The 12,480-nt window shown below is 44.5% G+C and overlaps 1 pseudogene across 1 annotated transcript; it reads left to right on the top strand.

The window, feature by feature from the left end:
- Positions 1-10,199: 10,199 nt before the first annotated feature.
- Positions 10,200-10,760, top strand: LOC309864419 (chromobox protein homolog 3 pseudogene; annotated as a pseudogene). Its single transcript has one exon. The product of its transcript is annotated as a chromobox protein homolog 3 pseudogene (transcript).
- Positions 10,761-12,480: the final 1,720 nt, after the last annotated feature.

The following is a 12,480-nucleotide window of genomic DNA, read 5'->3' as shown; positions in this document are numbered from 1 at the left end:
GTTCTGGGTTGTTCTCGTGGCTTTGCTGACCCTTTCTGCCATTCTGCATTTACTCTCTGGTGCTCAGGAAGGCTACTGAGCAAGGCTCACGTACATCAGGGGGGCTCGGAGGGTCTACAAACTACAAATAATCTGGAGGCTCAGGAGATCTCTAGCAGAGTTCCTACCTCAACGAAGAGAGCCTGAAGCACCCAAGGAAAGGGAAAGAACATGCTGGGAACATCCCCCACGCCCAGATTCTCTGGAGACGGGAACATGAGAGGCCGTTCTCAAACCCGAGAGGGGGCATTGCAGGGTCTTCTGCTTCCCTCAGTTCTTTGCTCTCCCTGAGCGCCCCCCCCCCCGCCCTGGACTAGCCTGCACCCCTCCTTTCCCCTCCCCCTCCCTGCCCTGCCACCTCCCTCCTTCCCTGCTCTTGGGCCTGCGGAGACCTCCTGGGCAGCAAGCACTGTATTGATGGGCTTACACGCATCATCTTTTTTTTCTTCTGATTTTATAATGAAAATCTTCAAACACACAGAAAAGTTGAAAAAAAGATTACCCATATATCTTTCACCTAGATTCAATAATTCTGAACACTTGCCGTGTTTGTTTTATGTATTTCTGTATGCGTGTATATAATATAACACAGGTATTTATGGTTGGGCTTTTTTTTTTTTTTTAAAGATTTTGTTTATTTATTTGAGAGAGAGAGAGACAGAGAGCATGAGTGGAGGGCGAGGGGGAGGAGTAGATTCCCCCTGAGCAGGGAGCCCAGTAAGGTGGGGCTCGATCCCAGGACCCTGAGATTATGACCAGAGCTGAAGGCAGACACTTAACTAAGACATTCAGGTGCCCCTATATGGTTTTGTTTTTGCCAAATCTCTTGACAGTTCAGCCATCATAACACCCTTAATACCTCAGCACATATCTTTCAAACTCCCCACAAAGTCAGTGCTGTTTTTGGCCCCATTTTATACCTGAAATATTTGAATGTAAGAATCTGAGGTTGTAGGAAAATTACCTGACCAGAATCACACAGACAATAAATAATGGACATGAGATGTGAACCCAAGTTCTCATCCTGTCTTCTATTTAAATGGCTCTAGAGCTCAGAATTATGGTCATCCCAGCAAGCATATGGTTCTGGCGTTGGGTTTCTTTCCATGAGAAAACTCGAAGGATTTCAGAGAGACAAAATTTCATCTTAATATCCCTTAAGGTCAAAGCTACCACTTCCCAAGAGGTTAGGTAAATTGCAAGATGTCGAGTTACTAGAAAAGTTGTTCCGGGTGCAAGCTCCAGAAGGACGGTACATTAAGGCAGCCACGCCCACTGCCCCTGGGAGGAGGGAGCACTTTGGAGCACCCCCAATACACACCCGAAAGTTCTCCCATCCCAAATCGCTATGACATCTTCCTAGTTGCCTACTCACTAAATGGACGAATAGGACCTCACCCACTTTTACTATTTGACATTCTGTTGGTTTTTTTTTTTTTTTTTAATTTATTAGAGAGAAAGAGAGCATGAGCAGGGGGAGGGGCAGAGAGAGCGAAACAGACTCCCCTCAATCAAACAGACAGGGCTCAATCCCAGAACCCCGGGATCACAACATGAGCCAAAAGCAGATGCTTAACCAATGGAGCTACCCAGGTGCCCCACTATTTGACATTCTTAAAGTCTTATTTTATTTTTTAAAGATTTTTTTCATAGTTAATCTCTTTACCCAAGGTGGGGCTTTAAACAGAGCCAGCCAGGCACCCCCTTACCGTGTTCAAGCTTTACATTTCAGAAACGGTGAAATATAGATCTGTTCAATAAAAAAACAAAATAAAAAAAGGAGGGGGACACTTGGCTCGCTCAGTTGGAAGAACATGTAACTCTTGATCTGGGGTCAGGAGTTAGAGCCCAAGTCACTACAGAGCAGGAGACAGGCCAATTGTCCTCATTTTACTGGTAGAAACTCCAGGGCATGCAAGGGCCTGCTCACGAAGGAATTTAATTCCCAAATAATGAGAAAAGCTGAATAATGGGCCTCAGAATGCAGGGTGTTTGCCACCTGAACCCAGACAACCTGGGAGGCTTGTTTAAAATACAAACTCCCAGGGCTCCTGGGTGACTCTGCCTTTGGCTCAGGTCTTGATCTCAGGTTCCTGGGATCCAGCCCCACATCGGCCTCTCTGCCTGCCTCTCTGCCTATTTGTGATCTCTGTCTGTCAAATAAATAAATAAACCTTTAAAAAAAAAATACAAACTCCAGGGTTCATCAAGGAATCAGATCACCTGGGGATGGGGCCCTCTTAACACCTTACCCAAGTGACTGTTGCCAACGCAAGTCAGAGAACTAGTGGCCAAATTCCCAGACTACTACACTGTACTCGGCTACAATACTCAACCTAATACGACATCGTACTATACTTTGGGACTCCCTGCCAAATTGCTCTATTGTCCCAGTGACCCATTTGTAAAAATTCTGAGCCATTAATTTTTTAACTTTTAAAAATCTGTTTTAATTTACCTACCGTAAAATCCACTCCTTAGGGTATATGGTTCTATGAGTTTTAAAAGTACGTAGAGTCGTGTAAACACCACCACAATGAAAATACAGAATAGGTTCTCACCCCACAAAACTCCTTTGTGTCACTCACTCCCTTCTGGTCAAATCTTTCCCAAAATTTACCTCTGCTACCACCTCTCTGTTCCTAGTCCTATAGTTTTGCCTCTTCCGGAATGTCATATAAATGGAATCCTACAGTCCGTAGCCTTTTGAGTCTGGCTCTTTCCATTCTGCATAAAGCACCTGTAGCAGGTTACAGTCTTTCATTCCTTTTGTTGCTGAGTAATTCCCTGCCGTGTGACTGTACCATGATTGTTTCTCTATTTCCCCAGCTGAGGACATTGGGGTTGTTTGTGGGCTTTGGTGATAAACTCAATGATCTGATTCTTTTCCGTGGGAGAGTCAAAATCAAACACAATGCCAGTGATGGCTCGCCATGGTTTCTGCCAGTGGGTCACCTGTTTAATGGGCCAGCTTCATTCATAGAGGACTTAAGTTTATCATTGTGATAAGCCTTCTGGTCTACCGTAAAAAACAACAGGCTCTTACAGAGTTCCTCAGAGCCTGTTTCTGACAAATGAAACGAAAGGCTCTGCACACGTCAGGCCCCCAAACTCTGAGATCACCGGGGTAAGCCTCTCTTGTCTTGGAATCTGTTGTGTCCCACGGAGGAGTCAGAGTCATCAAACACTGTTCTCTACGGTTTGTGATGCTTTTGCCCGACTGGATCTCTTTGATTTTCCAACATACCCAACAGGGAAGAAAGGAAGATATTTTTATTTGTACAACTTTGAAGATAAGGTTGTGGGAGCTCAAGGAAGCTGGTACTTGTCCAAAGTCAATGAGCCCCCTTGGTTTGGGGAGAAACCTGGTTCTTCCAGTCCTCAATCCAGTGTTGTCTGGTTTTATAAAGTTTTTTTTTTAGAGTGCTGGTTATCTCTTTAATCTGAACATTTGAGGACCAACTCTTGCTCGAAGTAAGAGGTAGGGTAGGCCGAAAGAGAGCAAAGCCAAGTTTAAATCCTCCCTTTGCTTGCCAGGTTCACAAGCTCTGTGTTCTCACAGGACAGATGAAACCACTCCTGCCTCCTCGTTAGTGTTCAAAGCTGAGAGGTCTCAGAAGGGCTCACAACGCAAGTGGGTAAGTCACACGAGGTACCCCATAAATGGCCGCAATTATCATTCATTTGGTTTATTAGGAGAAATCTAGAGCGTGCAAACCAAGAGCACCATGGGGTGGGGAGCGCTCTGCCCGTGGGCACTGCGAGGGATTTCCAAGGCTTGACTTTTTTCTGGCGGTGATGGAGGAAACCACGGGGTTAAGGAGGAGACCTGGAAGCTGGCCTAGCTGGGGACCATGGGCTTCTAAGGAGGGGCCAGCCCTGGCACGGAGGGTGTCTCCATGGAGGAGAGCTGGGCTGAAATCTTTGTTTTTTCTTCTTTCTGAACTCAGTTTTACACCCCAGAGGGGAGTTCTTCGTGTCTGAACTTGGTGTTGGAGCCCTGGCACTGGCAGTTCCCGCAGTAAACGGCTGGCCGCTCCTTGTGGGGCAATATTGCTATTGATGTCAGGCCAAGGTGGTTAGGAAACGGGATCTTCCAAATGGGGACTCTGTGGTTTGGCCACAGCGCACTGCGCCTCCACAAGCCCAGATGGGGGTTGAGACAGTTACCCACAGGGTGGGGCAGGAGGGTGCAGCGGGCTTCCCTTCCCTTCTCTGCCCTTCCCAGCAGCCTTACTGCTGCCCTGCATCGCCTGGGTTGTGGCCTCCAACTCCAGCAAGAGAAGGGCCTGTGGAGGAATGACTGGGGCCTGAGGAGGCTCCTGAGAGCAAAAAGCAGGAGACCAGCACGGGCCCCTTCACAAGAGCCAGGTCAAGGGATGGGAAGGTGGTGGGCCTGGAGAAGGCCCAAGTAGCCTCGGCCCCCACTGGGAAGGCTTCTATGTCCACCATGAAGCCATAGGCCCCTTCTGCCCTGTCTGCCCCAAGGCCCTGGGTCCCCACCTTGACGCAGCCTTTGTCGCCCTGTATTGTAATGACCTACCCCACTGCACCCACCAGATGCAGCGATGGCCGCCGTCGGAACACCGTGGGGGTGACAATGAATCTGAAGAGATCAGAGAGATCTGAAGAGAGCTTCCAGAAGGAGCCCAAGGGGCTTCTGCCCAGGGAATCCCCCTGGAAAAGCTCTCACAAAAGAACGGCAGGTAAGAGCCCTCCCTCCTGCCCTTTGAGTTTGATTTCCTTTGGATTCTCCTTTGTTTTTATTCCAGCTGGTCCCTAGAAACACTGAGTCCTGGCTTAGTTCTAGGCACATGTGATGTTTGGTTTCACAGCCACCACTGGTGTTGGAGACCTTCCTCCAGGTCTGCCATCCTCTCTGGTCGGGCAGGCAGACCAAGTGAACTTGTTCACTGAACTCCATTACCATGTTCTTGACCGTGGCATCAGGCCCGGCCGCTTTGATGCTGAGGGAACAGGGCTCACAACAGTAAGAAGCAAGCTCCGTCCTTATAGCTCAAAGGGGGAGGCTGAAAAGGATCAAAAGCTGTTGAGGGGACACCTGGCTGGCTCTGTTGGTTACGCATCTGCTTTTGGCTCAGGCCATGATCCCCGGGTCTTGGGATCGAGTCCTGCATCAGGCTCCCTGATCAGCGGGGAGCCTGCTTCTCCCTCTGCCTGTTATTCCCCCTGCTTGTGCTTGCTCTCTCTCTTTCTCTAACAAATAAATAAAATTAAAAAAAAAAAAAGCTCCTCAGCCAGAACCCACTGTGCACTGACTTGGTCATGGCGGAAAGGCAGGAAGAATCTAGAGCCCCTGTCCGTGGTCTAATGGGGGAGATGACCTAATGATGGTACAGTGGGAGAAAAGCTGGGGTGGGGTGAACGACCAAGGAGTTCCCACTTGGCAAAGCTGATGGCCCCTGTGGACGTGCCGTTAGTTCACGGGGGTGCTCCTCTTTGCCCTGACTCACGTGGGTACCCCGTCTCCCTCAGCAGGCTGAGTCTCTCCTTCTAGGCAGAGAGGCAGATGGGGCCATGTCCAGGATCCAGTCTCTAACGGATACAGTGAGACATTCAGTTGACTTGAAGAAGCTTGAATTTCCACAAACCCATTTGTTGATGTTTTTCCTCACTCTCATTGCCCGAGAGGATTGATTATACACGAAACCGTGATGTGTAGTCTATGATCTGCCTTAGAGAATTACCTCAACGTTGGCCAGCGCTTTGCATTCTAAGCCACATGGGGCTCGGGAGGTGCCTTCGGCAGGACCCAGAACTCCTGGATGACTTGCAGGCTGAGAGCACGTTCTAGAAGCAGGGGCAAGGATGCAAAGTAGGGATGAAGGGTACGGAAGAGCCCAAGCCCCTGGGCTCCAATCCCCCATCCCTGAAAGGTGCCTCTCCCACTGACTTCTGAACCCCTGGGCCTCTGTGGGCGGCCTCTGCTCCTCGGACCCTTGTCTTCTCCTCCCCATAAACCCTGAAGCCCAGGCACAGGAAGACAAGAGGTGGGACAAGTCTCCCAGCTCAGACCGGAGAGAGGAATCCTAGGCCATAGCTATTTTCAGAACGAAAATTGAAGCCCATGGTTTATTTCCTCAGCATTTAATTAGACTCCAGCACTGCACAGGGCTGCCTCCTTCCCGCCCACAAGCAAAAGCCTGACCAGTGGGTTTGGGAGCTGACGCCATGTCACAGGCGGGGGGCTGGGGCCTGAAGTATTTTTACTTATGGGAGGCTTTGGAGAACAAAACAGCTTGGCCCCAAGCCAGCTAGACTAAGTCAGTTGGGAGAGGGAGGGAGCAGGAAAGCTGTTATATCATCCTTCCTTCTTTGAACCAAGTTGTAAATCTGCTTGACAGGAAATGGGGATGGGGAGGGGGAGGAGGAGGGACCTGCACTGCCTGGCTGGAGTGGGGGCTGGTTACCACCACCTTCAGAGCCTGGCTGAGGCCCAGCTCCTGTCCTCAGAGGAGAAGGGTGGGGAGACTCTCATGGGGTTGGGTGAGGGGCAGGCAAGAGGGCACGATGGGTGTGTTCAAAGCTCCCCGGGGTCAGGTTGGCTGTGGGGTGACTGTACACTCCTGTGGGTGACTTCTGGGCTGGCTTCAGGTCCTCCAAATAATACCACTCTCACAGATATACGGCTTTTAGAGCTGGAAGGAACTTTGAGACCCTTAAATGAGAATGTCAAGGACAATAGAGGGAAAATAAGTTCCTCGAAGCCACACAGCTAATGAGAACCAGAAGCGAGGATGAGGAGAGGGGTTGTGATTGTAAGATGGCTCTTCTAGAGCTCCCCTTCTTACAGCTGTTTCTTGGTTTTCATTTCCAAGCGAAAGTAGGCATAACATGCAAATATGCTTTGGGCAAAATGACACATTAATTCAATCATGTTAAGAGCTAAATAATTGATGTTCAATACTTAACTCAGGAGACATTTTGGTGAGTGGGAGACTCCCGAGCTCCGTGGAGGGCACTTCTGACCATAAGAGGTGGAAGGCAACATCCATTCATGACCAACCGAGGACTCTGCTGGCCTCAGTGTTTCTGGAGTGGGGAGGTAGAGGGAAGAAGAGACACTGATGTCTCTGAAATGGAACCAGTTTCTCCCTAGGGAGAATTGAGAACAGGAAACCTGTCTAATGGCTTCCGAGAGTCATACATTTGGGCAGTGTTTCTCCAGAAAGGTCTGGATCCCAGCCTGAGGAGCCCTATCCCTGTGGGATTAAACTCCTGCTCACCTGTAGAACCATGGAACCTCCCATTTTCCGCCCTTCCTTCCCCTCCCACCAAACTCCTGAGGCCAGTTCTCAAATGAGGAATCTGATGACAATAGTCTAAGACCTTCCTACACATACCAGGACCCTAATTTAAGTTAAATAATGGCCGTAGCCAACATTTATTTGATTTTTTTTTCCAAGCACTTCACTAGCGTTATCTCATGTCATCTTGATTATTTTTATCATCCTCTCCATTCCACAAGGAGGATATCGACGCTCAGAGAGGTTAAATAATTTGCCCCAGGTCACCTAAGTAATAGTGAGAGTCAAGACATAAACTAAGGCAGACTTATTGGACAGCCTCTGCTTCTCCTGCCTTAGACTGCTTCTTCCACTGGTGGAAACAAAATTCTTTGGAGTCCAGAGGAAGCGAGATAGAATTCCATCCAATAGCAAGAAGGAGGCCCACCCACATTGTTTATTACGAGACTCGAGGATACAAAAGGGTGAGAGGAGTGTCTGACTCTGGAGACTATCTGGCTGAGAGCTCGAGTTGGAGTGGGATTGCCGTGTTCTGTGCTCTGGGCCTGGTGTTTGGTGTATACCTCTGCCTCTCTGGGCCAACAGCCAAAATATCCCGTTCACTTCTCCTTGGCTGGGTCTTGGGCCATTAATACCGTATCACACCCATTCCATTTTTATATGGGTCCCCCCACTCATTTCCATGGCCTAAATCTGCCATTATTTGATGTCTGTTGAATGCAAATAATGCTGATTCTTGACACCCAGAGACAGATGACATAAGATTTTGATTGTTTTCTCTTCTCTTCCTGTTACTTCTTCCCTGCTACTTACTTTAGACATCACTCTGCCAGAGAACACACAAGTGGAAAGAAAGCTTGCTCCCTGTCAGTCAGTCTTTTGCTATAAATGAACTCTGTTAGTGGTTCCCCCTAGAAGGAGACTACTGGGGAAATCGTTTGAAGCTTGTAAGTTACCTTTTCTTCTGCATATTCCCTGCATTTTGATAGCCTAGACAACATCTAAACTTTTTTCTTAGTTGGGCCTTGGCTATATGTGTTGAATTGTTGTGTTGTGTTTCTTGAATTACATATCATCTTTAATCCAGGACCCACCCTTGGTCAAATTCTATGATTAAAGGATATGGACAGCACTGGACTCTCGCTCTCTCCCAATAAATGAGTTGATTCATGGAACATACTAGGCCCAGAGTATACACTGAATAATTATTTTATCAGTATTATAAGATTTGCCTGGAAAATAATTTTTAATATCCAAGGTATCAGGTTTTTAATTTTTTTTTTCAATTTATTTGAGACAGCACAAAGTAGAGAGGAGAGTCAGAGGGAGAGGGAGACGCAGACTCTGGTGAGCAGGGAGCCCAATGTGGGGTTCGATCCCAGGACCTTGAGATCACATCCTGAGCCAAAGGTAGACACTTTGCCAACTGAGCCACACAGGCACCCCAAGCTGTCAGTTTTAGTTTTTGTTTTTGTTTTTATTTTGTTGTTGTCATCCTGGGATTTTTCATTACAGCAGCCAGGACTAAATTTTAAAGAAAAGTTCCTCAAGAGCAGGAACTAAGGATGATGAAATGGAGCAGTACTAGTTATAAACTCCCAAAGGAAAGACTTCTGCTGCTATTTACCATGGACTGGCTTGTATCAGATCAATCCTCCATAAGAAAACAGCTAGAAAAACCTAGATTTTTTTTTTTTTTAAATAGTGAGAAACAACAGTTTGAAAGCATTGGAGAGACACTCAGAGTCTAAGGTGTCAGGGAAAAAGGAAATACAGAGAGGTGAACAACCAACCATATGTAGTTACTTTCCTTCATGAGGCATTTGGTGGTTTGAATACATACAGAGATGCTGAGCAGGATGGCTGGCAATCTTACAGGGGTAAAGAGACAAAACTTGGGATTCAAAGCTTTCCAAAAGGAGAGGTCCTGGTAAACAGCCCAGTCTTTCAGCTGGGAATCTTAAAGGACTACACGCTGGTCACAAAAGCTAGCCTGAAAATAGACTAGCATTTACAGAGACTGAAACTCAGATCTGAATCAAATCAATCTCAGAGTAAAGAGATACTCTCCTGGCTAACTGCCTGTTTGAACCACAGTAAATCTTCCTTGGAGGAAGATGACATTATCCAGACTCTCAAATTATCACCACAAATTTTCATGCACAGGTTCTGGCATTAAGCAAACCACAACAATAAAATGGGGCACATCAAGAGATAGGAACAAAGGACTGAAAACCAAGAGAAAAAAATTCTGTAATTTAAACACACATATTGAATATATTTTATAAATGGTCTAATAAAAATCCTAGGGCTGAAATTAAGAACTCAGTGGAAGGATTTAAAAGCAGATTAGACTCAACTGAAGAGATGATTCATGAACTTGAGTATAGACCAGAAGGAAATATGAAGACTTCACTACAATTACAAGATAAAAATTTTAAGAAGTACAGAAAAGGAAGACTAAGAGATATATGGGACCCAGTATAAGCATTTTTATAATTAGAGTCCTGGAAGAGAAGGAGAGAGATAATACAGCATAAACAATTTTGGAGAGAAAATAATCTGAGGATTTAAAAACTGACAAAAGACATAGAGCCACAGACAAATACAAGGAAAGTTACAACTAGACCCATCATGGTAAAATAGGTGAAAAACAACTAAAGGCAATAACTGTAACTACAGCTAGTATGAAAAATAATAAGACACATTTTGATCAGAGGCACAATAATCAGACAGCCAAGTTTTCAAGTGAAAATAATGGAAGCCAAACAATAATGAAAGGATATCTTTAAAAGGCTAAAGAAAGGGATGTTACTACAGTTTGAGTGTGGGACCAGATATGTCACAGCCCTGGGACCGGTAGCAGCCCCAGCGTGGTGAATAACAGCTCTTCAAGCCTTCACTAAAAAAAAAAAAAAAAAAAGCCTCCAACAAAACGACATTGCAGAAAATGGGGAAGAAAGAGAAAGGAAAGAGTAAAAAAGTAAAAGAGGCAGAGCCTGAAGAATTTGTGGTGGAAAAAGTACTGGACCAACATGTAGTAAATGGGACAGTGGAGTATTTCCTGAAGTGAAAGAGACTTACAGACACTGACAACATTTGGGAATATGAAGAAAATTTAGATGATCCAGAGTAAATTGAAGTATTTCTTAGTTCTCAGAAAGCTGGTAAAGAAAAAAGTGGCACGAAAAGGCAATCTTTATCTGACCATGAAAGTGATGATGGCAAATAAAAGAAGGAAAGAGATGCTGCAGATAAACCAAGAGGTCTTGATCCTGAATGAGTAATTGGTACTTGAGATGCCAGTGGAGAATTCATGTCTGTCATGAAATGGAAAGATTCAGACGAGGCTGACTAGCAAAAGGGGCAAGTAGGAAGTGTCCTCAAAGTGTAATTGGTTTTTACAAAGAGAGACTACCTTGGCATTCTTGTCCAGAAGATGAAGTTCAATAATTGTTTCCATTGCTTTTTATAGTTATTTATAGATATATAAAATCTGGGTCTTGGTTTTTTGACTTATTAGTGTGATGAAATAATGTTCTAATGAAAATCAAGTTGGATATGTTTGTTTGGAAGTAGTACCGGGAGTTGGGGATTTTTTGGCATCTATAGCACTGGTTACTTCAAACAAATATCAGGAAAGAATATTTGAGACCATGGTATGTTATTCCCCTGCATCAGAGAACCTCTTTTCTAAATGTTGGGGGAAATCTTCAGAGTTGTTACTCAATCAGAATTTGTGTTTAACTCCTATAGGCATAAGGACTATTCTGGCTTATTTTGTTTATTTGGAGTTTTTTTGATGTGTGTATACATAAAAACACAAGTGTAAGTGGTTTTCTTTTCTTTTTTTTCTTTAAACATTCACCAAAATAAAAACAACATTTCATAACCATGGGTAAGCCCATATTTCTGGGATGCTATCATTTTTAGCAACCTAAGAAATAAATCACTTAAAGTAAATTGAAATTTTTCCTGAAGTCTTAACCTTTCAAATTTTGGAATTAATTGAAAATTTAATATAAAAAATAAATTATAAAAAAAAATAAATAAATAAATATAATGAAAACAATTTAAATGGGATGATTTAAAAGCAGCCATACCAGAATCCATATTCATACCTATAGTCCTATAAATACAAATTTATTTGCAAGATGCTGGAAGGAAAAGTTTATCACTACCAACAACCTCTCTGCCCAATGAGAAAACTAGACAAGTCTTGGTGTGTTTTAATTAGATAACCAAAACTCAGTTAAATGGACATTGAGAGTTCCTTCTAGTGAACCATTCCTTTTCAAGAGGTTGAAATCCCTTTTCTATTTTGATTAAAAGATCATGATTCATGGAATGTCTAGAACTTCGTTCATGGAAACTTAATCATAATTAGATGGTTAGAGATGTTGGCAATTTAGGACCAGCTGGAATAAATGGGTGAACAAACTCCTATAATCTAAATTCTTTTTTTTTTTTTAAAGATATTTATTTATTTATTTATTTATTTATTTGACAGAGAGAGAGATCACAAGTAGGCTGAGAGGCAGGCAGAGAGGGAGGAAGGGAAGCAGGCTCCTGCTGAGCAGAGAGCCCGATGCGGAGCTCCATCCCAGGACCCTGAGATCATGACCCGAGCCGAAGGCAGTGGCTCAATCCACTGAGCCACCCAGGCGCCCCTGTAATCTAAATTCTTGACCTGCATGTTTTGTCTTTACCCAAATTCATTCCTTACATGTAGGCTCACTCTTCTCAGTATTTGAATCCCTGGTTCTGCAGACACTAGGAAAAAAATAACTTTGTAGTAGTCAGAATCCAACGGAATCTTGTTTACTTTATTGTAAATACTGGTAAACAGTGGCCAATGAGTAGTTTTCTATTGAAAAAATAAATAAATAAATAAAAAGGCTAAAAGAAAAGAACTGCTGACTTAAAATTCTATACCCAGAGGAAGTATCATTCAAAAATGAAAGTGAAAAAGAAAAGACCTTTCCAGCCAAACAAACACTGAGATGAGTTGTAGCTTGCTGACAGACACAAAAGCAAAAACTAGTTTTTCAGGTAGAAGGGAAAGAACTCCAAATGGGAACAAGAAGATGGAGAAAGGGTTAAAGAGCCCTGCAAAGAATAAACGAGGAAATCTAAATTCATATCGGCTGTATTTCGAGAGAGGGTATTTGTG

The sequence above is a fragment of the Mustela nivalis genome (assembly GCF_964662115.1).
Source record: "Mustela nivalis genome assembly, chromosome: 5".
NCBI lineage: Eukaryota > Metazoa > Chordata > Mammalia > Carnivora > Mustelidae > Mustela > Mustela nivalis.
This window is presented reverse-complemented; position numbering and strand designations above follow the sequence as displayed.